The sequence below is a fragment of the Panulirus ornatus genome, chromosome 18 (genome assembly GCF_036320965.1).
Source record: "Panulirus ornatus isolate Po-2019 chromosome 18, ASM3632096v1, whole genome shotgun sequence".
NCBI lineage: Eukaryota > Metazoa > Arthropoda > Malacostraca > Decapoda > Palinuridae > Panulirus > Panulirus ornatus.
This window is the reverse complement of record NC_092241.1, coordinates 47,543,090-47,569,105: the sequence shown is the minus strand read 5'-3', so window position 1 is coordinate 47,569,105 and position 26,016 is coordinate 47,543,090. Positions and strand designations below refer to the sequence as shown.

At 45.6% G+C, this 26,016-nt stretch overlaps 1 long non-coding RNA gene across 3 annotated transcripts in view; it reads right to left on the bottom strand.

Moving 5' to 3' along the window:
- Positions 1-26,016, bottom strand: part of LOC139754908 (uncharacterized) — a 136,548-nt gene that overhangs the window by 70,035 nt on the left and 40,497 nt on the right. The window contains exon 3 of one of the 3 annotated variants that reach the window (XR_011713975.1): positions 20,673-21,068. The exons of the other annotated variants lie outside the window; for them this stretch is intronic. This is a non-coding gene — a long non-coding RNA (uncharacterized lncRNA). Of the gene's footprint in view, positions 1-20,672; positions 21,069-26,016 lie in introns of those variants that run through there. 3 annotated transcript variants of the gene reach the window in all.

Sequence of the window (26,016 nt, the reverse complement as noted above, 5' to 3'; positions counted from 1 at the left end):
AAGAGAATATTGAATCACAAGCACAGGCAGCAGGAGGAGGAGGGAAAGACCGATTATGAGAGGGAACGATGGAATGAAACACGCTTCGAGTTACCGGGGCCTGAACATACGGGAAGGTGAGAGGTGTCCAAGGGATAGAGTGAATTGGAGCGAACCGATATACGGGGAGCGACGTGCTGTCCATGGTCTGAACTATGGCATATGACTTCGTCAAGGCAAAACACGGAAAGGTCTTTAGGCTTATCTGTGGATAGGGTGCTGTGATTTAAACGCGTTACACACACAAATATATATATATATATATATATATATATATATATATATATATATATGTACACACACGTCAGTTAAGGAATGGATACGAGCAAATGAGGTCTTTATTTAGTCTGTTCCTGGCAATACCTCAAAACGTGGGAAACTACAAACTTTTACTAAAAAGTATACATTTCTTTACCCGTATATCTTCATCCTGTATCTTCCATGGAAGCTTCAGTGATATTCTTCTGACATACCATAGCAATTTGTGCTATATTGATTACATCAAGTTGAACGGTAGGAGAGCAAGGTAGCGCTGACCGACCCTTGTGGCTGGATTTAGCAGCTTCGGTAAAAGCTGGTGCAAACAGTAAGATCTCGAGCATTACGTGAGGGTCTGGCTACTCTTAATACCAGCCTGAGGACAGTCACCTACAGCACACAGGTTACGTAGAGTGACACAGATACACAAGCCACACACACACACCCAAATACACGTCACACACCCCAGATACACAAGTCACAGACCCCAGATACACAAGCCACGCAGACCAAAGACAGGTGGCCTGTCTTTAATACTTAAAAAAAATGCAGTCTCCTTAAAAGCATTAGAAGAAAAGGAAAGTAAAATCTATCTTGATATTGGAACATTCCGCGCTGCCAGACCTCAGGCACCTGGGAGAATCTACCCGCTTTCACCCGTTATAACCTCAGACCTACTGACGGTGTTATCCTGTTGAACCCCTCACAACGGCTGCCTGTAAGGTATTACACTATACATGCGAGTCAGAGGACGGATTTGCGTAAGAGGTGTTCTGGGCTGGTGGGAGACGGGTGGTGTGGCCGGGCTGGGCGGTGTGGTCGGGCTGGGCGGTGACGTGTGGTGTGGTGGGCTGGGCGGTGACGGGTGGTGTGGCCGGGCTGGGCGGTGACGTGTGGTGTGGTCGGGCTGGGCGGTGACGTGTGGTGTGGCCGGGGTGGGCGGTGTGGTCGGGCTGGGCGGTGACGGGTGGTGTGGCCGGGCTGGGCGGTGACGGGTGGTGTGGCTGGGCGGTGACGGGTGGTGTGGCCGGGCTGGGCGGTGTGGCCGGGCTGGGCGGTGACGGGTGGTGTGGCTGGGCGGTGACGGGTGGTGTGGCCGGGCTGGGCGGTGTGGCCGGGCTGGGCGGTGACGGGTGGTGTGGCCGGGCTGGGCGGTGACGGGTGGTGTGGCCGGGCTGGGCGGTGACGGGCGGTGTGGCCGGGCTGGGCGGTGACGGGTGGTGTGGCCGGGCTGGGCGGTGACGGGCGGTGTGGCCGGGCTGGGCGGTGACGGGCGGTGTGGCCGGGCTGGGCGGTGTGGCCGGGCTGGGCGGTGACGGGCGGTGTGGCCGGGCTGGGCGGTGCTCACATGTCCGCCGTCTATTGATCTTGACGACGTCGTGGCAGCCAGTGCGGCGACCACACCCGCCCGCCCGCAACTCACGCTGTTCCCGCTGTTGTTCTGCTGTTCTTGATATGCGGCTGTGGCACTGCTGTTCTTGTTCTCTGGCTGCGGCAGTGCTCATGTTTTCCTGTGGCACTGGCAGTGCTGTTCTTATGCTGTGACATTGCTGTTCTCGTGCTACAGCTGCGGTAGTGTTGGTCTGCGGCTGCGACTGCCGCAACCTTATAATTGTGCTATGGTTGCAGCACTGCTGTTCTTGTGCCGCTGCGGCGGCAGTCGTGCTGTTTTTTTTTTTTTGTGCTGCAGCAACGCCGTTCTTTTTCTTTTTTGCTGTCATTTTGTCTTTATTCTGACACTGCTGTTCCTGCCTTGCTGGCGGTGCTGTTCCTGTGGTCTCCTGTTGCCGCTGCTGTCCTGGTGTGCTGTTGCTGTCACGTTGATGGTGCTGTTTTTTTGATCCGTTGCTGCTGCAGACTTTACGGTGCTGTTGGCCAGTTGCTGTGCTGGTGTACAAGTGCGTCTCTTATTGATGCAGTTTGGTGTGCCGTTTGTGCGCTCGATGTCCACCTCACTATTTTTTTTCCCCCCCTGAGGAATTCTCGTCCACGTATTATTTCATTTTACCGACGCAAGGGTTTCGCTGCTTCTGTTGTTGTTCGTATGTTGCCGTCACGTATATACTGTTGTGCAGCTCCTGTTATACTGTCCAGCTATTCTTGATACATCTGCTGTAATGCAGGCGTTGCCGCTATCCTGCTGTTTCTGCTGTGCTACCGTTGCCAAAATGATATTTTTTTCTGTAATGCTGCTCCTGTTTTACCGTCATGCTGTTGGCGTATAACTTAAGTTATGTTGCTATATGTAACTATTGATGTTTTTTAGTGGCTGATTTTGCTGTTTTCCGTTGTCATGCCACTGTGACTGCTGTTTTCCTTTGGTGATGATCTCAGTGCAGTGCTGCTGTTGCGATGCTGTTCAATTCTTACATTGGTGCTGTGCTGTTACCGTTGTAATGATACTGTTGTGCTGCTGAAACTCCTGCCTCTGCATTTGTTGTTAATGCTACAGCAATGTTTTTGCTGTTTAATGTCGCTGTTCTGCTGAATTTACCGCTCCTGCTAAAATGGTAGTTTTGGTGGTAAACACTGCTGTTGCTGCCGTGTCTGGTGTACCATTTCTGTTCTACCTTCACCGAAGATGGAGGGAGGTACGGGGTGTTGCTGTTATGCAACGTGTACTGTTATCTTTTAAGTGTTGCCTAGGTGTTCCTAACTGCTGCTCCTTTACTGCTGTTCTTGCCCTGCTGCTGCTGCTCATGCGATTGGAGTGATTCTCTAATCCTGCAGTCTTCCTCCGTGCGCTAGTTACAATGTGTGTGTCTTTTGCTTCGTGTCTCCCAGCTCTTGCCACTATCTCTCCCTCCTCTTCAGCGAAGGCCCCAGTGTCTAGATAAAAAGGCTCACATCGAGGCCAGGCCTTAAGATTAAAATACAAAAAAAAAAAAAATATAAGAATATCGAGTTTAGAGGAAAAAGGAAAAACCTGCCGTTTTGAAAAGAAAAAATGTGTCAGATTGTAGCACCGAGGAGAGGCATGGGGAAAGGTTTGAAAGAGCTCCGAAGTTTAGCTGTGTAAGGGAAGAAACAAACGTCACACCTGTTATCGCTGGTGTCTTTATCAGGTGGCTCCCTGACCTTTGCCCCGATCACTCACAGCGAGTGTTTTCCTCACCCCTCCCCAGGGTTCATGGACCGCCGCAGAGTTACGTATGGTTCTGTACTCGTACCCGCCACTAATACCTGGTATGAGCCAAGTTCACCTTCACCTTTTGAACGCAGTTAATCCCCAACTTAGTAAATGGCGATGGCTTCCCCGTCCGCTGTATACTGAGCGGATAGCCGCCGTAGAAGGAGGAGGACCAGCAGCTGCTGCAACTGCTGCCCTTCTGTCGATATTGTTGCCTCTCCTCTTTTTCTTTTCTTCTTCTTCGATAAAATATTCTTATCTATATTTTCTTATCTACCTTCCCTGTTACTGTTTGCCTGCACTACACCTTGCTCCCACTGTTGATGTTGCTCCACCACACCGTTCCTGTTATCGCTTTCGCTCTACTGTTGTTGTAAGTTGTTGTTGCCAGTCTTACAACCATCACTAGATACTGTTGTTGTTGTTGCTACGTAGTCAATACAACGAACCATCAATAGAAGAAGAAGATATAGGACCCACAACGTCCTCAATGATAGTCCTTCCAAACGTCTACCAGGAATCTAAATAGATTTCTACTTCCGTTGTCATATGACATTGTTGTCGCTGCTTCTGTTACTGCATTCCTCTGTTGCCCGTCTGTATTGCTGTATTGTTCTGTTGTTCCTGTGCGGTGCCGTAACCCATTGTTGTCGCTGTTGTTAATGCATTATTCCTCTGCTGTTGTATCCCTCACCGTTGCTACTGTTGTATTCCTCACCACTGCTCCAACTGTTGCCCCTCGATGATGTCACCGCTATAGAACTATACTGCTGCTAAACCTACTGCTGTTTTCTTCTGCTGCTTCTGCTACAGTTGCAGCTGCTGCCGCCTCCTCTGCGGTATCTTAGCGCGGCCCCTCCTGCGGTTGATGACACCTATGCATAAAGAATCTCATCTGTCGAGAAGACTGCAGGAGCCACGGCCGCCGACCAGAGTAATACATGTGCGTATTAAACGGATCATCCATAGCAGATTCGTTCTCATCGGATTCCGGATAAAGGGGGGTGGGGGGATTCATACTTTAACCGGATCTGCAGACGTCACTCTCCATAGACGAGGGTGGCCGACGACACGTCCCCCAATAACGTTCTTTTTGCTGTCGTCTCCTCCTCCTTCCTACACCTCCTCCTCACCTCCTTCTCCTCCTTTCCTCTTAACTTCCACACCTTGTGTGGAAGGGGAGGCAGCTGATCCACTGCTGCTGTATGCTGGCAGCTGATCAACTGCTGTTGCTGTATGCTGCTGCTGCTCTCTATTACAACTGCTGTCTTAACTGTTCTACTGCTGGTGTTATTACTGCTGCATTTTTCCTTGGGCTGCTGATGTACCCTATGTTGCTTCTGCTGTATCACTTTACTGTTGCTACTGTATCCCTCTCTGCTGCATCCCCCGCTGCTGCTGCATCCCCCGCTGCTGCTGCATCCCCCGCTGCTGCTGTATCCCCCGCTGTTTCTTATGCTGCTGCATCCCTCGCTGCTGCTACTGCTGCTGTATCTCCCCGCTGCTGCTGCTGCATCCCCCACTGCTGCGTGATCAATCCGCTCCCTAACACAATGGCCTCTTTATGTCCAGCGGTTGCTCGGGGATCAGGTTTGTGGTAAGCGGTACCAGTAAGCCAAACCCTGCAGAGTACGGTACGGTTAACCGGCCCCGTGAAACCCCACTACCGGGACGGTATTTTTTTATACGATGGTCGGATTAGATGGGTCCTCGATAAATGAATATCATAAAAAACGGGTTACCAACACAACCGAAATTCACTTACAAGGAGTTGTTTAGAGATGTAAGGTTCATCGTAAGAGAAGAGGGGGGTCTTCAAACATCGAAGTTCATAGTAAGGAAATCAGAGATATCAGAGGGTCAGAGTAAACAATGTCCGGTTAATGGAGGTTCGCGTTAAGAGAGTCCTGGATAACAGGGATTCCTTCACAATAAGCGAGGCCACGCTCAACCTCCCACATTTGTAGGTCTCGGAAAATTGAGGCTTGCCGCAAGGTGGTGCTGGATAACAGATTCGCCATAAGGAGGTCCTGGATAACAGATTCGCAGTAAGGAGGTCCTGGATAACAGAGGTTCGTCGTATGGAGGTCCTGGATAACAGATTCGCCGTAAGGAGGTCCCGGGTAACAAAGGTTCGTCATAAGGAGGTCCTGGATAACAAAGGTTCGTCATAAGGAGGTCCTGGATAACAAAGGTTCGTCATAAGGAGGTCCTGGATAACAAAGGTTCGTCATAAGGAGGTCCTGGATAACAAAGGTTCGTCATAAGGAGGTCCTGGATAACAAAGGTTCGTCATAAGGAGGTCCTGGATAACAAAGGTTCGTCATAAGGAGGTCCTGGATAACAAAGGTTCGTCATAAGGAGGTCCTGGATAACAAAGGTTCGTCATAAGGAGGTCCTGGATAACAAAGGTTCGTCATAAGGAGGTCCTGGATAACAAAGGTTCGTCATAAGGAGGTCCTGGATAACAAAGGTTCGTCATAAGGAGGTCCTGGATAACAGTGGTTCACCGTAAGGAGGTCCTGGATAACAGGTTCGCTGTAAGGAGACCCTGGATAACAGAGGTTCACCGTAAGGAGGTCCCGGATAATCGAGGTCCACCGTAAGGAGGTCCCGGATAATCGAGGTCCACCGTAAGGAGGTCCCGGATAATCGAGGTCCACCGTAAGGAGGTACCCGGATAATCGAAGCACTGGCGGAGTGGCGGCCACACCGCGCCACCGACCATTCATTCTACGTCATTGTACTTTTCATCACAACTTTGTTTATACCTTTCAATCATACCTATCACTGTCCACCTTTCATTATACCTGCCACTGTCCCCTCATCATACCTATCATTGTACCGTCCATCATACCTGTCATTATACCTGCCACTGTCCCCTCATCATACCTATCATTGTACCGTCCATCATACCTGTCATTATACCTGTCACTGTATCTTCATCATACCTGTCACTGTACCCCTCATCATGCCTATCAACGTACCGTCTATCATACCTCTCAATGACCCTGTCATCATGCTTTGATGTTGTAAATTTGATCATATCTTACACGTGACTCTCCATCATACCTTGGTGATCATAGACCGTAATTATGGCAGTCATGTTCTTCTTAATGAAAGGCTGCTTCCACGGTCAATATATTGCCGTGGTCCAATTAATTCTCCGGCCATTTTGTTTCAAGATAGATTACTTCTCACGTCATGGGAATTATACCTCTCCACCCATCCTAAGTGGACGAAAGGGAGTACACACTCATGATAAAGAATAATTTCACTCAAAGAAGTCCATCCTTTCCCTGCAGCTGACTGTAGCGTCTAGGATATCATATATATTTGCATCACGTTTCTTTTTTAATTTTCAAAGGTGTTCTTTCCATTCATCACGATCCTCTATGTGTGTGTGTGTGTTCAGAGGGGCAGCTGATGGTGTGTCTAATCATTACCTTGTGAAGGCGAGGGTAAAAATTTGTAAAGGTATTCGTTAAAGAGGAAGAGGTATTGACGAGAGGAGAGCGGCGAGAGTAAGTGAGCTTGAAAAAGAGACTAGCGTGATGAATCACCAGGAGATAGACCGAGTGTTGAATGGTAAACGTCGAGCGTCAACGAAGCAAAGGGAAATGGACTGAGAATGGGAGAAATTTGGGGAGGAAGTGCTGGCATGTGCGAGAGAAGCGTGTGGCATGTGTGGGGAGGTGAAATACCTTTTTCCTCTGGTACTGTTAGTGGGAGGTGCGGCAAGTTCGGAAGGGTAGAGAGTGGTGGGATGAAGTAAAGTTGCTAGTGAAAGAGAAAAAGAGAGGTATATGGGCGGTACATACAGGAAAGGTGCAAATGACAGATATACAAGATACTGTGGCTGGAGCTCAAGTGGAAAAAAGGTTAAAAAAAAAAAAAAAAAAAAAGGGCAAATGAGAAGTAGGGTGAAAAAGGTTAACAGTTACAAAAACAAGACAAAACAATGAAAACACCATTGAAAGGGGTAGATGGGGAAGTGGTAACAGGAAGTCATAAAAAATGAAGAGGAGACGGCGCGACTATTCTGAAGAAATGTTGAAGGTGTTTGATGATAGGCTGATAGTTGTGGAGTCTTTTGGTCGGGGAAGCACGCGAAATGAAAAGTCATGGCAAGTCGTTTGGCGACATGTGGCAATGCGGCTATACTGGATGGTATTACAGTTGAATTCATTTAAAAAGGGGGTGACTATGTTGTTGTTTGGTTAGTTAGGCTTTTCAGTGTATGTATGGATCACGAACGTGCCTGAGGATTGCATATATAGTGTTCTTTCCACTCCTGACACATATATCCTCTTTGTCAACCTTCTCTCACTCATTCTCTCCATATGTCCAAACAATTTGAACACACCCTCTTCTACTCTCTCAACCACACTCTATTTCCACACATCTCTCTTACCCTTTCATTACTTACTCGAATAAACCACCTCATACCAAATACTCTCCTCAAACATTTCATTTCCACTACATCCACCCTCCCCCGTACAACCCTATCTACAGCCCATACACATATTTGCTCTCAGAGATAACGTTCTCTCCTTCATCGCGCCCAGAACCTTCGCCTTATGACCTACTTCCGCTTCCATGGTTCTATTCGCTGCCGAGTCCACCCCCAGATACCTAACACTTCCCTTCCTCAAATTGTTCTCCATTCAAAATTACCTCCCAACTATATTGTCCCTTAACCCTGCTGAACCAAATAATCTTGCTTTTATTCACATTTACTCTCAACTTTCTCCTTCACACAGACTTTTCCAGACTCAGTCTCCAACTTCTGCAGTTTCTCACTCGAATCAGCCACCAGTGCGGTATCATCGGCGAACAACAATTGACACTTCCCAGGCCCTTTCATCCCCAACAGACTACATACTCGCCTCTCTCTCCAAGACTCTTGCATCTATATATATATATATATATATATATATATATATATATATATATATAGAACCCAAGGTTCCCTTAACAGCTCTGAAGCTGGGCTGTAATCAGCAACAGGGAAACGATGGACTACTTTGGTGCGAGAATTTCCCGGAGGAGACAGAACTCTCCTTCGTCAACTGACGATGACATACTCTCATCGAAACCGACTCTCTATGTAGAGAGACCAAAAATATTCAACAACTGCAAATGAAACAAAGATACTTCCATTACAAACTTTCATAAATACTGCGACAGCAATGGACCCTTCTCATTCAAGCCATTCCATTACCAACCACAAATCCCCAAGTGGGTAATCACTGATCCTTGCCTCGAATTTTGGAAACGTATACTCGTTGATCTCCATCCCACAACAAACAATGGCAAAATGAACCAATAAGCACTGAACAAATGCCCTCCCAGCCCAGTCTTAAACACCCATCGGAAACCACGCTCCCAAGCAATGCAAGAGTCATCCTTTCCCACCTACGTTCTAGATACCATCCATCACCCCAACAGTACAAACACCTCTTCCTCATACCGCAAGACCCATTCATATACGAGATCCAGCTGCTTGAATGAAGATGCTGAACGCTCGGCGCCTCACTTGCTCAGCACCCTCGCGCAGACACACACTCAACATTACGAGACTTTACGACCTTGGGTTCCGGAGCTCCCTAGACGCCCTGTGGACGTGGCCACCCTCCCGTGTGCTACGGCAGCCCCGCAGAAGGTATCCCTAATGCAACATGATGATTCTACATCATATATACATACACACGTGTGTGTTTGTGTGCGAGTGTGTGTGATTTTTCTTCCATCATTATTAACAGTAGTAGTGATAATAGCAGCAGCAGTAGTAGAAGAATTATGTAGCCTAGGGCCCCTTTTATGGGGCTCCTGCAGCTAAGACGCTGCGCTCCACGCGGAAGGATGGTAAGGTGGGCTCATCTGGGAGAGGAAGTTATCGACCACACTAAGCTCTTTTCCATTGGCTGATGATGATGCAGCCTCGTTCATGATGACTCTCTGCTCCTGGTGTTACCCTTGTAAGTGGACTCTGCTAACACCTCTATAACTATCTATCCATCTACCTATGTATCCATCTATCTTTTACCATCTATCTATTCATCTACCTACCTATTCGTCTAACTACCAATTCCTCTATCATCTACCTACCTATCTATCTGATGATCTACCCATCTATCTCCGACTATCTAGTTATCTACTTTCCCCCCCTCTACCTAGTCATCTATATTCAGATATATACATTCACCTATTGACACACACACACACAGAGGTCCCCAGGGGGTATCACTGTAATATGGTTCCCGGATTAGTTTATCCTCCAGTAATAGGCCACACCTTCCGAGAGAGAGAGAGAGAGAGAGAGAGAGAGAGAGAGAGAGAGAGAGAGAGAGAGAGAGAGAGAGAGAGAGGCCTCAAAAACACCGTGATGATATCTGCTTCGCATGTCATGTTGTGCTTGACCTCCGACCTTCATGTTGTATGATATGTGGCCCGCTGCTCCTGCTTATGACCGCGGCTTCCACTACGTAGAGAACATTATGATATCATGGCCGGGCGTCACCTGGAGGGCACTGCTGCTGCAGCCGCGCCAGCGTTATTTGGTAGTGGGGGCGTTAACTCGCGTGACAGCCACGGCGCCTTGGCTGATATCTCCCCATAAGACACCAGTATGACGGGACTCCTCTTGTCCTTAACGAGGGACCTGTTCTGATAGAGCAGCATCCTTAAGTAGTGTGACCCCAGGGCCAAGGGGTTCCTCTCTCTCTCTCTCTCTCTCTCTCTCTCTCTCTCTCTCTCTCTCTCAAACACACACACACACACACACACACACACACACACACACGTGCATTTCGCTGCTCCTTACCACATGCTGCGAATATTGGCACGGAGAGGCATATCCCCCAGTGGGGGCAGCATAATAATCCCACGTTACAGGAGAACACGCTAGCAAGATCAGCAGCAGCAGCAGCCACAGCGACCATGAGGGAGGGGAAACCGCGAGAACAGAGAGAGACACGAGTACAATATCGGCTGTGGGTGTTAGTGGGAGGATTGTGGGCCGGGCTGAGAAGATGGCGAAAAAACAGAAAAAAAAAAAAGGTCGTGCGAGGGAGGAGCACTTAGCTGGCTGAGCACCGCTCGCAGCAGCACCATCACCTCACTAATTTGCTTCGTTAACCCCCGCCGGTGTCAGCATTCAGAGCCGCATCGTCATCCCGGGCCCAGCGTCTCACGAGAACATCATGTTCACCGCGCTGCACCACCACCACCAGCGGCGGGACTGGTTCTACCCGTGGTGGAGGAGGAGGATGATGCAAGGCTTGGGTGTCTTACACCCAGGGATGTTTACACTCTGTGGTCAGGACGAAGAGGAGACCAGCGAGTGACTGAAGGGTGATCGTCTTGCTTATTCAGCCCAGCCCGTCGACACACCAGGGGTAAAAAAAAAGCATTGCGATATTCATCACTCAAATTCGCTTTTTAATGTCCATTGCTTCTCTCATAGCGTTACTGATCTGTTACCCCCACATCTTTTAATCATATGCGACTTATTTTTTTTTTTTTCCTACTCAATATTTTTGTTATACAACAGAAAAAGTAAGTTTTATTTCACCGTGTACATAAGCGGCGGCTGATGTAGTCTACATACTCATTACCTGCCACACCACCATCCCCGATATTGAAATACGCGTCATTGCCTCCGTGCCTTTGATGCCTCTTGAAATTTATAGTCCTGAATATATCAGTGGGGGAAAATTCATATACTAGTAAAACATTTCCGGATATATTTGGAATAATTTACCAGAGACATTAATGAAACAACATACGTCTTTCATAGACCAAAGAAAACGTTGATAATCAATGATAATGTCTCTCTGTCTCCCAAGCTTCTTCAACTGCCCGACTGATAAGTGTAAGCAACTGTAGCTTCGATGACAGAGCTCAGACATATCCAAAGAAAGATTCCGAGTCACAAGTTCGTGTTCTTAAGTGAGAAAAAAAAAATGTCAGCCATTTCCAGAATGGCAACTAGCCATTCTTACTTTAGAAAGGGTTGAATGCCATCGATATTTCATTTCATTGCATTTTCTACCTTATGAAAAGTCTGATTTTGTCCTAATGGAGGAATCAAAGCCACTCGTTACTGGGAGTTTCAGGTCGTGGCTGCGGTAATCAATATTGAAAACAATCATAGTTCCCCATGCAACATTATGTTGTAATTGTCACACATCTGGTTGTTGGCACACTTCACCACAACCATATAGGGTGATGCACACAACAGCTACACCGAGGCATCTACGCAGTACCCTACAGTCCTTTCTATACCCCTGATTCTGCAGTTCTCCACCAGCTTCTGTTGATTCTGGTGAATCGTCCAGTACATGTCCCACTCACATTTGCCCTGTTTCTTCAACACTTGGAGGTGGGAGCTTGAGAACCGCAATCATCGTTTGGATTCACCACTAGCAAGCTCGCTATGCAACCCACTTAGTGTACTGGACGAGATCTGCCTTTGCGTGGGAGAGCAATCCAGTGCTCCAACCTTCCCAAGTGAAAACCTTCTGCGAACTCGGTTGACACACATCTCGCTGCTGATAGTGCGTTCGTACAGCAGGATTGCAGAGCTGCTTCACAGCGGAATACAAAACTGTGGAATATGAGCAACTGTAAGAGCAGCTTGTCCTTGAGCATCATAACCAACAGTGACAGATGAGATTTTGACACACAACCCTCTTGAAACTGGTTATCAAATGAGCTGAACCAACAACGTCGTTCTCATTCTGAACATGTCCTGCAGTCCTGACCAGGTGAATACCATCTCCCTCCTCATCATGCTAACCTGCTTTAGCTAAGCGGCACCAACACCTTGGCGGCGAGCGAGTGCCATATTATGGACTTGCCTTGGTTTTCTGTCAAGCAAGAAGGCGAGAATTCGAGTCATCAGCTTGGATGAATGAATACCAAAGTTTCAGACCCATGTTCGTCAAGTTTAATAGTAATAATGATGAAACTTTACTGGTCACGTAAATTATATGAAATTTGTGTAGTTTCACAGATAGCAATAAATCAGTCATCCAAAGATATATCACATTAATATAGTTATAAGCACATATCACACTCCTAAACGTATAACGTAACACAGATACACGCCTGTCGTTCTGCACGTTTCAAACATGAACATCTCAATGTAAGCGAGAGAGTTATGGACTGGATCCTCTGGCGAGATTCTCTGTCCTCTGGCCCCCGACTTTGACAAGATCTGACCAGAGGCGTAACTCTTACTTGACGTCTCGTAATTTCATTGTCCCTAGCTTACAGTTACTGTCCACTCAGCTGGTGATGCTGTCCAGAGCCATGGAAGCTGAAATGGGGTGGAACTTCCTTGTCTGCTAAGGTAGGTTGACTTTTCAACACGTTCTCTCTCTCATGTTCCAGGGCGATGAATGATTCTAACCATACAACAGTCATCCTCCTTCATGAATGGAAAAGATAGTGAGGTACAGCAACAACAGACACCATTTCAGTCGTCAGCACCAACAGTGATGAAATACTCGATCCCATTTACACAGACCAAACAAACGACGTGGAAAATTTACCGATTTTGTAGAATCTCAAAAAAAATTTTTTTATCAATACCTCAAAAATCGCAGGAAACCATTACCGCTCACGAGAAGAATGGAACACCAATTAATGATACGTCGTTCATATTTTCTATAATGTCATGTAGAATTTTTCATCCCGATGCCTGCGATGTCTTTGATGTTCTTTCTTAAGTATTCAACATTTTCCTTAATTTGTTACTATCAACGAGAGATACAGATAATTACATTTAAGGAGAGATCTTACCTATGGGTTATCAGTTGAGGCTTGTTAATATTTTTATTTCTCTGTTGACGAACTTGTTGGTTTCGTCTGACTGTTGTTGGGACACTGTTGATTCCGCGGGATTACCATGATAATCTATAGTCTGGCCTGAAGGACGCTTTTATGTCAACAATTAAAAACACGTTTTGGATTATGTACTTTTATACTCGGTCTTTTTTTATTGTTCCCCTATTCAAGCGGAATTAGCCTCAATACTACATTAAGTTTTTAAAGCAGGATCATGAAACAAGTTCTCAAAATAAGGTCATAAACATTTTTTGTTTACGAATTGTCAAAAGATGTTCTAGCAAGATTACAAGCCGAGTCAATAATGATCGAGATACTGTAGTCTATTGCCAATGTAGATATTGCAGAGGTCATCAACAATGAATTCTGGACTACATACTCGAAATGCTTTGAGAAACTTTGATGAAAACACAGACCGCTTCACACCACTGTGATGAGCAGAGTGGCAGCGAATATATGAACATCCATCTTCCCAAGCAATATCGGGTGGTGTTGTTATGTTGACATTCATTGTTTGTGGCCAATCGATGAAGATGAAAATGTATCTCTCACCAATTGGATTTGTTTGATACACACTGTAAAGTTCACTCTTGAAAGTGAGACAGACAACCCATTGGCATTCCCAGACTGTGATATTCAGAGGGATTCATATAACTTGAAATTTAGCATGTATCGTAAACCCATCAATGTCTCCTCATATATTCATCACTGCTCTGCGTGGTAATAAGACCAGTGTGGCTGAAAGAGCTGATGATGTGTTGAAAAGGTTCGGACAAATGACAAGAATGAGTGGGAAACGATTAACAGAGCATACATGTTTCAGAAGTGGAGAAAACAAGGGGAAGGGGGAGAGAAATTGGAGACGGAAGAATAGTTAGGAAAAGAATTTGATCCGGGCCTGAATATGCAGGAAGGCGAAAGACGTGCGCGGGAAAGAGAGAATTGGAACGATATGATGTACAGGGGTCGACGTACTGTCAATAGACAAACAGGGCACGTGAAGCGGCCAGGGAAAACAATGGAAACGTCTGTGGGGCTACAATTTTGGCGCTTTACATATGACAGAGAAAGAATGCGAGCGAATGCAGCCTTGTTCTTCTCCAAGCGGTACTTTGCTTACGCGGGAAAGAGCGTTAGAGTATATACATATAGGTTTTGCTATCAGCTATCTTGCTTGCAATAGTGCTACGGAAATCTTATCTAAATCTTGGCTTATTCAATCCGGTTGTAGATATACAGAGCCAAGTATACATTCCCCAATCTATGGGGATCCTTCATTGAAGGGCATTTTCCCCTCACACACACACACACACACACACACACACAACAACCGACGTTATCCAATCAGAGCTCGTATAGAGAGATAAGAACATTCCAATACCTGCCACTGTGAACTACTTAAGCAATCTACGAACAAGTGCATGGCTATGCAAGTGCACAAGCCATGTGGTATGTCAACCACTGTATTACTGTAGCTATACGTCGATTAATGTTCGGTCAAGTTCATAAAGTAGAAACCAGGCATTATATTCTGTAAACATCCCTGTATGTCTAGCACACTGTCTATCTAGATGTACCTCACCCTTGTGCCTATGAGAAGTGTGGAACTATCCAGTTCACCCTAACCATAAGCTCTTGCATGATTAGTTAACTAATAGCAGTAACATTTGTAATACCTGAACTGTGTATTTTCAGCCGATTGGCTGACTAAATCCAATATGATTTATCGTAGTTATTACATAGTATAGATGTACACATACACAAGAATTCGAGGCGAGGCCGCTCAAGTGGTTAAAGAAAAAGAAAACTCCATAATAAGCAAGTGGCAATCACTAATAATGAGACAGTAATCACACACGTGCGTGTGATCCAAAGGAACCACGATCGTAAAAAGTTTAGGTGTGGTGTCCTTGAAGGCCAGCCTGGCTGGCTGGCGGCGAGCGGGTGGGTTGATGGCTGGGTGTTGGCATTCTGGGTAGCAGGCTCCCCCGCCGCCGCCACCCTGGTAAGCCCTGGCCGTGAATCTTCCTTAGCTTGGCTCCTTCCCCCATCTCTCTCTCTCTCTCTCTCTCTCTCTCTCTCTCTCTCTCTCTCTCTCTCATCAGGGGAAAATGAGAGAAAACGACGGATAACAAGATAGACTGACTCACTTACTCCTTACTTATTCACTTACGAGGCAGAGCTAGTGTGCAGCACTCACAGCAGGAGGAGTGAGGAGTTACCAAGAACGACTGGTGTAAGTTACTCGTTATCATGTGGTATATATATATATATATATATATATATATATATATATATATATATATATATATATATATATATATATATATATACGAGCTGTTGAGACTGTGGTTGACGATTGAGTGCCGACAGCCCACATGGGGGAGTGAAAGACAAGCTACCTGGGTCAAAAAAGTGAAAAGTTAAGAGCCATGGAAGTGCTGGCTCATAGTTCTCAGCCGTCACTAACCCTGTGAAGCGAGCCAGCACTTCAGCAGCTGTCAAGTTTCACTTCTTTCCCTAGGTTGATGTCTTATCTCTCTGCCTCACCCACCCATGGGATGATGCCATTCGGTCCATAAGCATACGGATCTCTCCATCTCACATATGACACTTGATAAAAACTCTAGATTTTCCTGCGCCAAGAAATACGCGCTAGCCCTACCTTTTCGCAAATCCTGTCGTAAGTATTTCTCTCTCTCTCTCTCTCTCTCTCTCTCTCTCTCTCTAGATTACCATGGAACATACCCAAAACACATCAATGAACACCCAACTAAGAATCTACATACGACTATTCAATACACCAAGAGGAGAAATACGAACCAGAAATGCGTATAACTAAAGCAACATTTAAAAGCATACTCGACCTGTGGTTGGAATCGATCCCAGGTAAACGAAGTGTAGATTACAGTGTAACGCAGCTGGCAGCCGAGATGAACATAGTATTATACATCACGCAAGTCGTACTATAGCGAAATCTAGTATGTATGTACTCGTTACGTCGTCGTGTGTACTCGTTACGGCGTCGAGTATACTCATTAAGTCGTCGCGTGTACTCGTTACGTCGTCACGTGTACTCGTTACGTCCTCGTGTGTACTCGTACGCAGGTACTCTCACCTTCTGTCCGAGATTTTCTTTCTCTTTAGCTCTTTCTCAACTACTGTATCCCTCTTTCTCCATTACTCCCTGGTGAACTCAGGACTGGCCATTGTGAAACGTGCTAGAGAGCAGGGAGAAACACTGTTGTTATACATGCAATACGTGTGATAAGCTCTGTGCTCTGGCTTTGCCCATAGGCGAAGATTGAGAGAGCTCGTAGGTGGTATGGTACACTCACACTCTCTCTCTCTCTCTCTCTCTCTCTCTCTAAGCAACCTAGACACACGCTAGCCTCATCTTACCATCCCCCCTTAGCCTCTGGGAGCCACAGTAAAAATATCACAGGTTATATGCTCGGCCACCAAGCCAAAGCGCATCATGTTCTCCCCCGTCTCCTGCAGGTTATCATGTACGTAAACCTCAGCAGATCATTTCACGCTCAGTTCTCCCCACCCTGTAACGAGCGTGGCTGTACTCAAGGCTGTAGTGTTCCTGTAATATCCAATCAACAACGCGAAAAATTGGACTAATGATAAAAGCCAGAGGAGGGGATACGGTTATATATTCATTTTCCATGGATGTTAAAGGCAAAATTACTACACATGTAAAAGGGGGGAATGACCTAAATATTTTGTTTTCTCGTATAGGGCTGCCAAATAATTCCTACCTTGTTTTGCGTCCTGGTGGGGGAACTTTAAAGCTGTAGAATTGACTCCCATAAGTAGGTCAAACAATGGTTTAGTTCCGTTCTCTTTATTTTCTTGCAACTCGTGATTATCCTTACATTAAGTTCCCCGATGCTTATGTACGGTATTCGTGTGGAACCCAAAACGTATGTGATAAACTGTCTAACCCAAAATGTACCCGAGAAAAGGACCCTAAATGTATCCGGGAAACAGCTAAACCAAAGATGTTACTGGGAAACATTTGGACCCAAAATGTATATAGGAAACAGCTGAACCCAAAACGTAACTGGGAAACAGCTGAACCCAAAACGTAACTGGGAAACAGCTGAACCCAAAACGTGACTGGGAAACAGCTGAACCCAAAACGTGACTGGGAAACAGCTGAACCCAAAACGTGACTGGGAAACAGTTGAATCCAAAACGTAACTGGGAAACAGTTGAACCCAAAATGTAACTGGGAAACAGTTGAAACCAAAATGTATATAGGAAACAGCTGAACCTAAAATGTATATAGGAAACAGCTGAACCTAAAATGTAACTGGGAAACAGCTGAACCCAAAATGTATATAGGAAACAGCTGAACCCAAAACGTACCTGGGAAACAGCTGAACCCAAAACGTACCTGGGAAACAGCTGAACCCAAAACGTACCTGGGAAACAGCTGAACCCAAAACGTACCTGGGAAACAGCTGAACCCAAAACGTAACTGGGAAACAGCTGAACCCAAAACGTAACTGGGAAACAGCTGAACCCAAAACGTAACTGGGAAACAGCTGAACCCAAAACGTAACTGGAAAACAGCTGAACCCAAAATGTAGCTGGGAAACAGCTGAACCCAAAATGTAGCTGGGAAACAACCGAACCCAAAAAGTACCTGGGAAACAACAGAACCCAAAATGTAACTGGGAAACAACCGAACCCAAAATGTATATGGGAAACAATTGAACCCAAAATGTATATGGGAAACAGCTGAACCCAAAATGTAACTGGGAAACAGCTGAACCCAAAATGTAACTGGGAGACAGCTGAACCCAAAATGTAACTGGGAAACAGCTAAACCCAAAATATATCTGGGAAACAGTTGAACCTAAAATGTCTCCAACAAACAGTTCCCGAGTAAGTTCGAGTGGCTTGACCCTGGCGGTCGCGTGTTCACGAGTCAGGCAACGACCTTACAATCCTCACACTGGTCTTGTGTCTGCCGGGGACGTAGTATAAAGTATCGATTCTAACTAAACAGAAGAGGCGGGACATAACATACCACGGACGCCTCCTCACTGTAATCACCCACAGCGACATCAAGTCGGGGAAAATATCTGTAGCCTGAGTGTAAGAACTGCTATCCCAGAAATAAAGTATGTCTGAATATGTTATTCTCACTTGCGTACACACCCCAAAACTCGCATGGAAAGGTCAGCGAGGCCTGGATGTGGATAGGATGCTGTGGTTTCGGTGCATTACACAGCATGATAGCTAGAGAATGGATACGAGTGGATGGGGTCCTTCTTCGTCTGCTAATAGTGCTACTTGGCTAATGCAGGAAACTGCGGTCAAGCAAAAGGATGGGGAAAGGAATAAATAGATTATGTATACATTTTACTTAGTCGCCGTCTCCCGCGTTAGCGAGGTAGCGTAAGGAAATAGACGAAAGAATTGCCCAACCCACCCACATACACATGCATATACATAAACGCCCGCACACGCTCATATATATATATATATATATATATATATATATATATATATACACCTATACATTTCAACATATACATACATACACATGCACATATTGATACTTGCTGCCTTCATCCATTCTCGTCGCCACCCCGCCACACATGAAACAGAACCCCCCTCCCCCCGCGCGCGAACGAGATAACGCCAGGAAAGACAACAAAGGCCACATTCGTCCACACGCAGTCTCTAACTGTCATATAGTTATATAATCATATGTGTGCTTGTCTGTGTGCGCGTGCTCGCTAAAACAAGTAAACAGGTAGAGTACAAAAGATGCAGATAAAACCAAGAGGAAAGAGAAAATAACTTTCGTTTTCTTTTGGTTTTACCTGCATATATATATATATATATATATATATATATATATATATATATATATATATATATATATATATATATTATTGGGAACAAAGGACGCTCATCTAAAAAGCCTTCTCGAAATGAGCTGGTGTGGCATTGGGCATAATCCTGCGACCATTGTCCTTCATGATTATAGTATATGACCCATCATAAGGACTCTACTCATACCTGAATATATCTGTGGATGATGCCAAGCTCACCTGGAGAGTAGGGAGGGAGGAGGACTGCATCAACTTAGAATGGGATAGAGACAAACTCCAGAATTGGCGTGATACTTGGTTGATTAAATTCATCCAGAGTAAAAAGCAAATTAATGAGGATGGATGAATGATAGATGGTCTCGATGCGGGAATTGTCTAGCGGGACACAAGGTGCATGATTCAGGGCGAAACTTGGAAGTCGCTACTGAACCTATGTTGTTGCCAGCGGTTCACGTAAGGAGGAGAAATGGTAAGGACAATGTCTTTTGGCAAATATCAGCATCACAATCAAGTATATATACGATATGTAAATTCGGAAAATCAACTCAAAGTAGCAATTCAAATTCATACAAACTCATCGGTTTGAGGTTTTAGTCATTATGATTAAAACTGCCATCAAAACACTTCTTCAGCCGTCATCTTTGGCACTCAAGCCCCGAGTTGCCCAACATTAATCCAACAGACCTTCAAAATACACTGTCCACCTCATATTCACATCATCTTCATTGAGCATTTCCCCTCCCTCTCGCCATACTGTCCTTTCAAACGTCTTGTCGTTCTTCTTCTTACACTCGCTGGTGATGCAAGAGTTCGTCTGGCATGTGCAGAGGAACCCCACCACCACCCCCGCTGGAAGAGTCATCGCCTCCCCCGGATGCGTCGTCGCTTCCGGCAGGAGGCGGAGGCTTCTTCGCCTGGTCTGTAACATCCGCTCAAGTGGAAGCTTAAAGCTGTCGACAGCAGGGCCCTCACCTGCCAGCAAGGGGTGGAACAAGGCCCTTACAACTGGAGTCGGCATACTGTCAGTGGACTGAACCAGGGCATGTGAAGCGGTAGGGGGTAAACCATGGGAAGGTCTATGGGGCCTGGTTGTGGATAGGAAGCTGTGAATTCAGTGCATTACGCATGGCAGCTAAAGAATGGATGTGGCCTCTGTTTTCGAGCGATACCCCGCGAATGCTGGAAACTGCGATCGCGCGCTTTTGTGTGTGCGAGGCAGAAATGGGCCGTTTCCGTTCATATGCGCATGGCTTCTGGTAGTCGTGTCTGGCACCGCGCATGTCGTATATCTTATTACGCGATCAAGACAGATCAAGCTGTTTACAAGTCTTTCCTACGACAAAGCTCTCAAGTCTATACAACCCTTTGCCGATTGGAGTGTCACAATACTCTGCCAATTCAACAATGGAAGGATCATAACTGCACACAGATGCTGGAACTTCTCCCCCCTCAGTATCATTTTCCATAATATGGAACAGAGGAACCAACAGTGGGGATAAAAAATAATACGGGAAAAGTTGTTAGTTGAAATGTTTTAGGCTAGACTCTGTCCGCTGCGCAGTACAGCTATGTATGGGATGTCTCACAAGCGTGCGCAGTATTCCCTACACGGGAAAGTTGACCAGTCACTTGGCGTCTAGGTGCGATCTCTCGCTTCTCATAGGCCACTCTCTTGTTTTGTGTGTGATGCAAGGTTTCAATGATAGATCAGAAATTACAACAACCCTATTTATGTTTACTGTGATGAGTGGTGGCCCTGCAGCGCCATCAGAGATAAAGTCGAGAGGCGTCCGAGAGAGACATGGGATAAACAGCTTCAGAGGCGTCGAACCAAACCAAGTTAATTCTGCACCAACGAGAAATCCTGTCCAAATCAAGGTCTTCACAAGTAGCTATTACGATAGAGCAGGATAGGATGGACTGGCCTGAAAAGAAATTGAATTTACTCCATCTACAGAAGACGGAATGTATCGAATGAACAAAAAAACGAAAACAAAGGTGCGAGACATGGCTACCCTTGAGAGAAACAGTCCGTTGGTCAGGGATGGAAAGACTAAGCTAAGCCGTCAGTAATGACAGATCTGACCACACCTTCGAGAAAGCTGGATAAGAGAGAGAGAGCGAGACAGACGAGGGAAAAGATATGAAATGGGTTGTTCTGAGATCAGAGCCTTATTTCACAGCCTATAAAAATTAACCTCAAGGTATCCAGGGCTGTGACACAGTTATCAGCGGCATCTCCCCAATAACAGTATCATAGTACATCACTAGTGGCCCTGGCCTCGGGAAAACCATGATAAAGATGTCTGAAGGATATATCCTACCATAAGATCATGTAGAACATAGCGGCAGAGAGTAGGATGGTGGAGATATATGACACTGTACATGCAAGAAAAAGAAGAGGGAGAACACGAAAACAGACAGACATACAATGAGGGTGTCGAGGGATAGAGATACGTGATCAAGAAGCCTTATGAATGATTTGTGATGGGAAGCAATGGACAGTTTTGTATGTGAAGGTAAATATGTGAAAGGAAAATTTTGGTCTCGCTTCACGAATCAGGTTAGATATTACGTCAGGTGGAGAGAGACAAGATGAGTTTATATCAATGTGAAAGTTCGCGAGTGTCTCACCATAACACTATGGACGCGGGTTTACGACCTGCATGAATGCGAGGAGAAAGGCTGCATGCACCTGATCCGCCTTCTGTAATTAGGAACTAAGAACGCGATGGTACGTACAGACAAGTCAAAGCAGTAGGACGATAATTAGACTAATAATGAAGAAAATATCTTAGGCTCTCAGGAGAAGCAAAAGAGAAAAGCAAGCAATGTTCCCTCTGAATACGAGGAGGGATACTGCCTAGTCTGTACACCTTTTAGACTATATGTAAACAGAGAGGACATATGAATTAGCATATACCATATATGTGCACATGTAGCTGTAGGAATGTGTGATTTTTATCGTCAGATTAATGGAAGAAGGAAAAAGAAGGGAAGTGGCTCTTGTCAGCAAGAGAAACATATTGAAACAGAACAGAGACGTGAAGTGAAAGGTGGAGAAACAGAAGTTATGATACAGTTTTTGGCCAAAGACCAGTTAAGCAAGACAGCGAATGAAAGGGTTATCACCTCGCTGAAAAACGGCGCACTTCACCACAATGATAAATTTGTGATGGTGTGGACTAGAAATAAAAGTTGCATGAAAGTCGTAGGGATGATAATTTTTCAGTCCAATATAATCCAAATCCTTCGCCCGGATGACTTTAAAGCAATGAAGGTTGAGCCATGGATTTGAATGAAGAGATGTATGACACCATATCCACAACAATAACCAGTGGCTGTTCACTCGAGAGAGAGACAGAAGCCTCGCCCGAGAAATTCACGAAGAAAATCAAAGCATAGTCCCCGCGAATTCGTCCAATCTTCACTACTAAAGTATAATTGATAGCGCTAGAGGAGGAGGTGGTGGTGGTGGGGCAATCGCCAGTCATCATCATCGCTTCTCCACACGACCGTCACCATCATGAATCATCGTGCACCTCCGCCGATACAACCTTCCACCAACGTCACTATGGCTCATCTCCATCGTCGGTCGCCACAACAGCTGCCGCTCACCTTTAACACTGATCAACAGCCAATACGTTTCGGAAATGAAAATAATTAATCCCCACTGAAATTGTTGCTTGGCTCTTGTTTGGATGATACGGGGTTGGTACCAATATGTACGACTGTCATGGTTTGTGCGGCTCTGAGGCAAGACCTGGCAACCCAGAGTGCGGGAAGTGGATAATGCAGTCAACATCCCAATGTTGCATCGCCTAACTTGCTGCTTATCATTTCCGTAAGGGGAGTCACACGGTGCACACGTGTCGTACTCGTTTCTTAGTCTTTTCTCGTCTCCTGACGTTTCTATTCGTATCGTGCTCTTGTCAAGTACTTGTTGTTTCCCATCCCTAAGTTTGTATTCGAGTTGGAGCTGGCTTAAATATCGTGATCAGACTGCAAGCCAATTTCGTTTTATGAATACAATACTTGTTGCTTCTTACAGTACCATATGCCTTTTTCCTGCCACAGCTGAAATGTACTGCCCCAGTTGTGTTAAAGCCCCACGTTGAGTGATTACTTTGCCGAATATCAAAAAGGATGTCTCGTAAGTTCGTTAAAAGTGCAATTGACTTTTATCTTAGTGGGGAAGGTGATGTCTGAATCATAGAAGAGTACCATAACCCCGATAACTGTAAGGCTTGGAACAAGGGCAAGAGTTGGGCCCCACACGTATGATGTAATGCTCGTGCAACAAACCTTCGTGGCTGTTGAGTCGCAATAGTTGATCGATTCCTTTTGCCGTTCCTATAGTGTAGATGGAGTTTACATCAGGTTAGTGACTGTCACTTCTGCAAGGTGCCTCCAGTCCAGCAAGGCATTTCCAAGAAAAACAAGTGGATTATAAGATATCCGAATATACCATCTGCTATACGCCCGGTACCCTCACGGTGAAGAACTTCCCGTCATGGAACCTTCAGACTCGTTTTCCCAGTCATCGGAGGATGGAAGATGACCTCGTCACATGCAACGACGTAGACGGTTTGATGTCAGCTCTCAGTCTCAGTCATAACCCTGAGGAGAGGAGGCTATTCATACGCTCGTCAGAGTCTAACAGCTGTTCTGCTGCGTGATGGGAACGGGTTGCCGTCAATTCCATTTAGTAATGCAGTCCATATAAAGGATTCGCATAATACCATGAACGGTCTTTTGAACTGCATAAACCACAAGAAATGCCAATGGCAAATTTGTGGCGACTCGAAGGTTGTCGCTATCTTGCTTGGACTGCAGCAGGGCTACACGAAGCTTTGCTGTGTCCTGAGTGAATGGGACAGACGAGCAAAGACTTCTCATTACAAAAGAGGGACTGGGCTTCCTCACAGTCACTGGAACAAAGAACGTACAGAGTTTACAGCTGGTAGATGACAGCAAGATTTTGCTACCGCCTCTGCACTTCAAACTGGGCCTCATGAGGAACTTCATTAAGGTTATGGATAAAATTGGGCCATCGTTTTGGTACCTCTGTGGGATATTCCCAAGGCTCAGCGAGGCGAAAATCAAGGAGGGAGTCTCCGTCGATCCACAGACCCGCGAGCTCTCCAGAGACGAGCATTTCCACCACATCCCCAGGTGGTGACGACACAGCGTGGAATGCTTTCCGGCTGGTAACAGCCAACTATCTAGGAAATATCAAAGATGACAACAAGGAAATTGTGGAAAATCTCACGTCATGCTATCAGAAAATTGGCTGCAGTATGTATGTCTCCGGGGATACATTTTCCACTCTCACCTGGATATTGTATCGGCTAACTGCAGAGCAATGAAAAATATATGGCGAATTTTATTGGTTCTTAAAAACTTCTATGATATTCTTTTCCGTTTCTCCGTTTTTGTCAGTTTCTTTCGCCTCTTGTTCTTTTTTAATTTGGAGAGTACCTCCCTCGGGCCATGACTGGGGCGCTTTGATTTAAGAAAAGGAAAAAGATGTCTTCACAAACGTCACTATTCCCTCACTCTTATCACCAATAACACACCATCCCATCACTATCACCAGTGCTCACCAGCATCACCACTGTTGACCATTCCCAGCTTCCATCTTTCCTGGCTTGTCCAATACTCAATCAGGAAAAAAAAAAATAATATCCAACATTGATTAACTGTCAAATGCATTTTTCCGGTTGAATTTTTCCACACGCCGTGTGCGACCTCTGTGAATTCCTGTAAAAGTTACTTTTTACTTGCTAAATTGTTCATTACGAGTGGTATTCCATGGGATAATATGGTCATCATACTCACCTCGGAATACTTTTCTGTTGGTCAGCTGGTCAGGACATAGCGGAAACATATACATTTAGTGCAAGGACACTCAAAGTCATAAGTTGCGTGCAGGTGTACGTGGTCAAAGTGGGTCACGTGCCAGATCATTAAGGGTTTGGTCGGGTCATATCGGGTCAGGCAACTTCTTTGGGTTGTTATATAAAGTCATAAGGCAATGGACGAGTTATGGTTTACATATAAATTTATTTACATACTAATTTACTCTGGTTTACAAGGAGTTAGAAAAGGCTCAAGAGGGCTACCGAACTTAACAACAGGTCTCGTATGGTGTTGTTTGGTTGAGCAACATCAAATAAGGTCACTATAATTCACCCAGCCGCACATCGAAACACTCACATCACACTGGATCATAGGCCGAGGAAAGTCACACATAGAAGCACCAGGGCTACACGAAGTACCTTAAAATTCGACTGAAGTATAAGAGGTTACACAGGATAAAGCGGGACACAGGATAAAGCGGGATGACACTGTATCACGAAGACTCAGAGACAATGATGATAATAGTATAGTTACGTTGACTGACCTATTGTTACATACCGCCTCACACAAGGTCATCCAAAAGCAAAGACGGACGTAGCAAATCAAGAAATATTTTCGTGCCGAGTTCCATAACCTTTTATGAAAAATCAAGCAACGTTGCTAGTGTAAGGCAGGCGTAACACAGACCTAGATGCAACAGAACTCGAGACAATCTAAAGCAACTCGTGTCTAACAACAGAGCCAACAATAACACCAGACACACCGCGTCGACAATAGCATAGGAAGACTCGCACAGCCGAGAATAACCTAGTGGTGAGAAAGCGCCGACTTTCACACGTCATGAAGAGACAATTATAACACGTCTGCCACTGAGCCTACGATCCTTCAAGGCGTCACACACCGCCACAGATGACATGAGCATCTCACCCCATCATCGTTAACACCGTCGTCATTCATACCCAACTATTACACAAGTACCACAGTAAATAGCGGCAATGCAACGGTGGCATA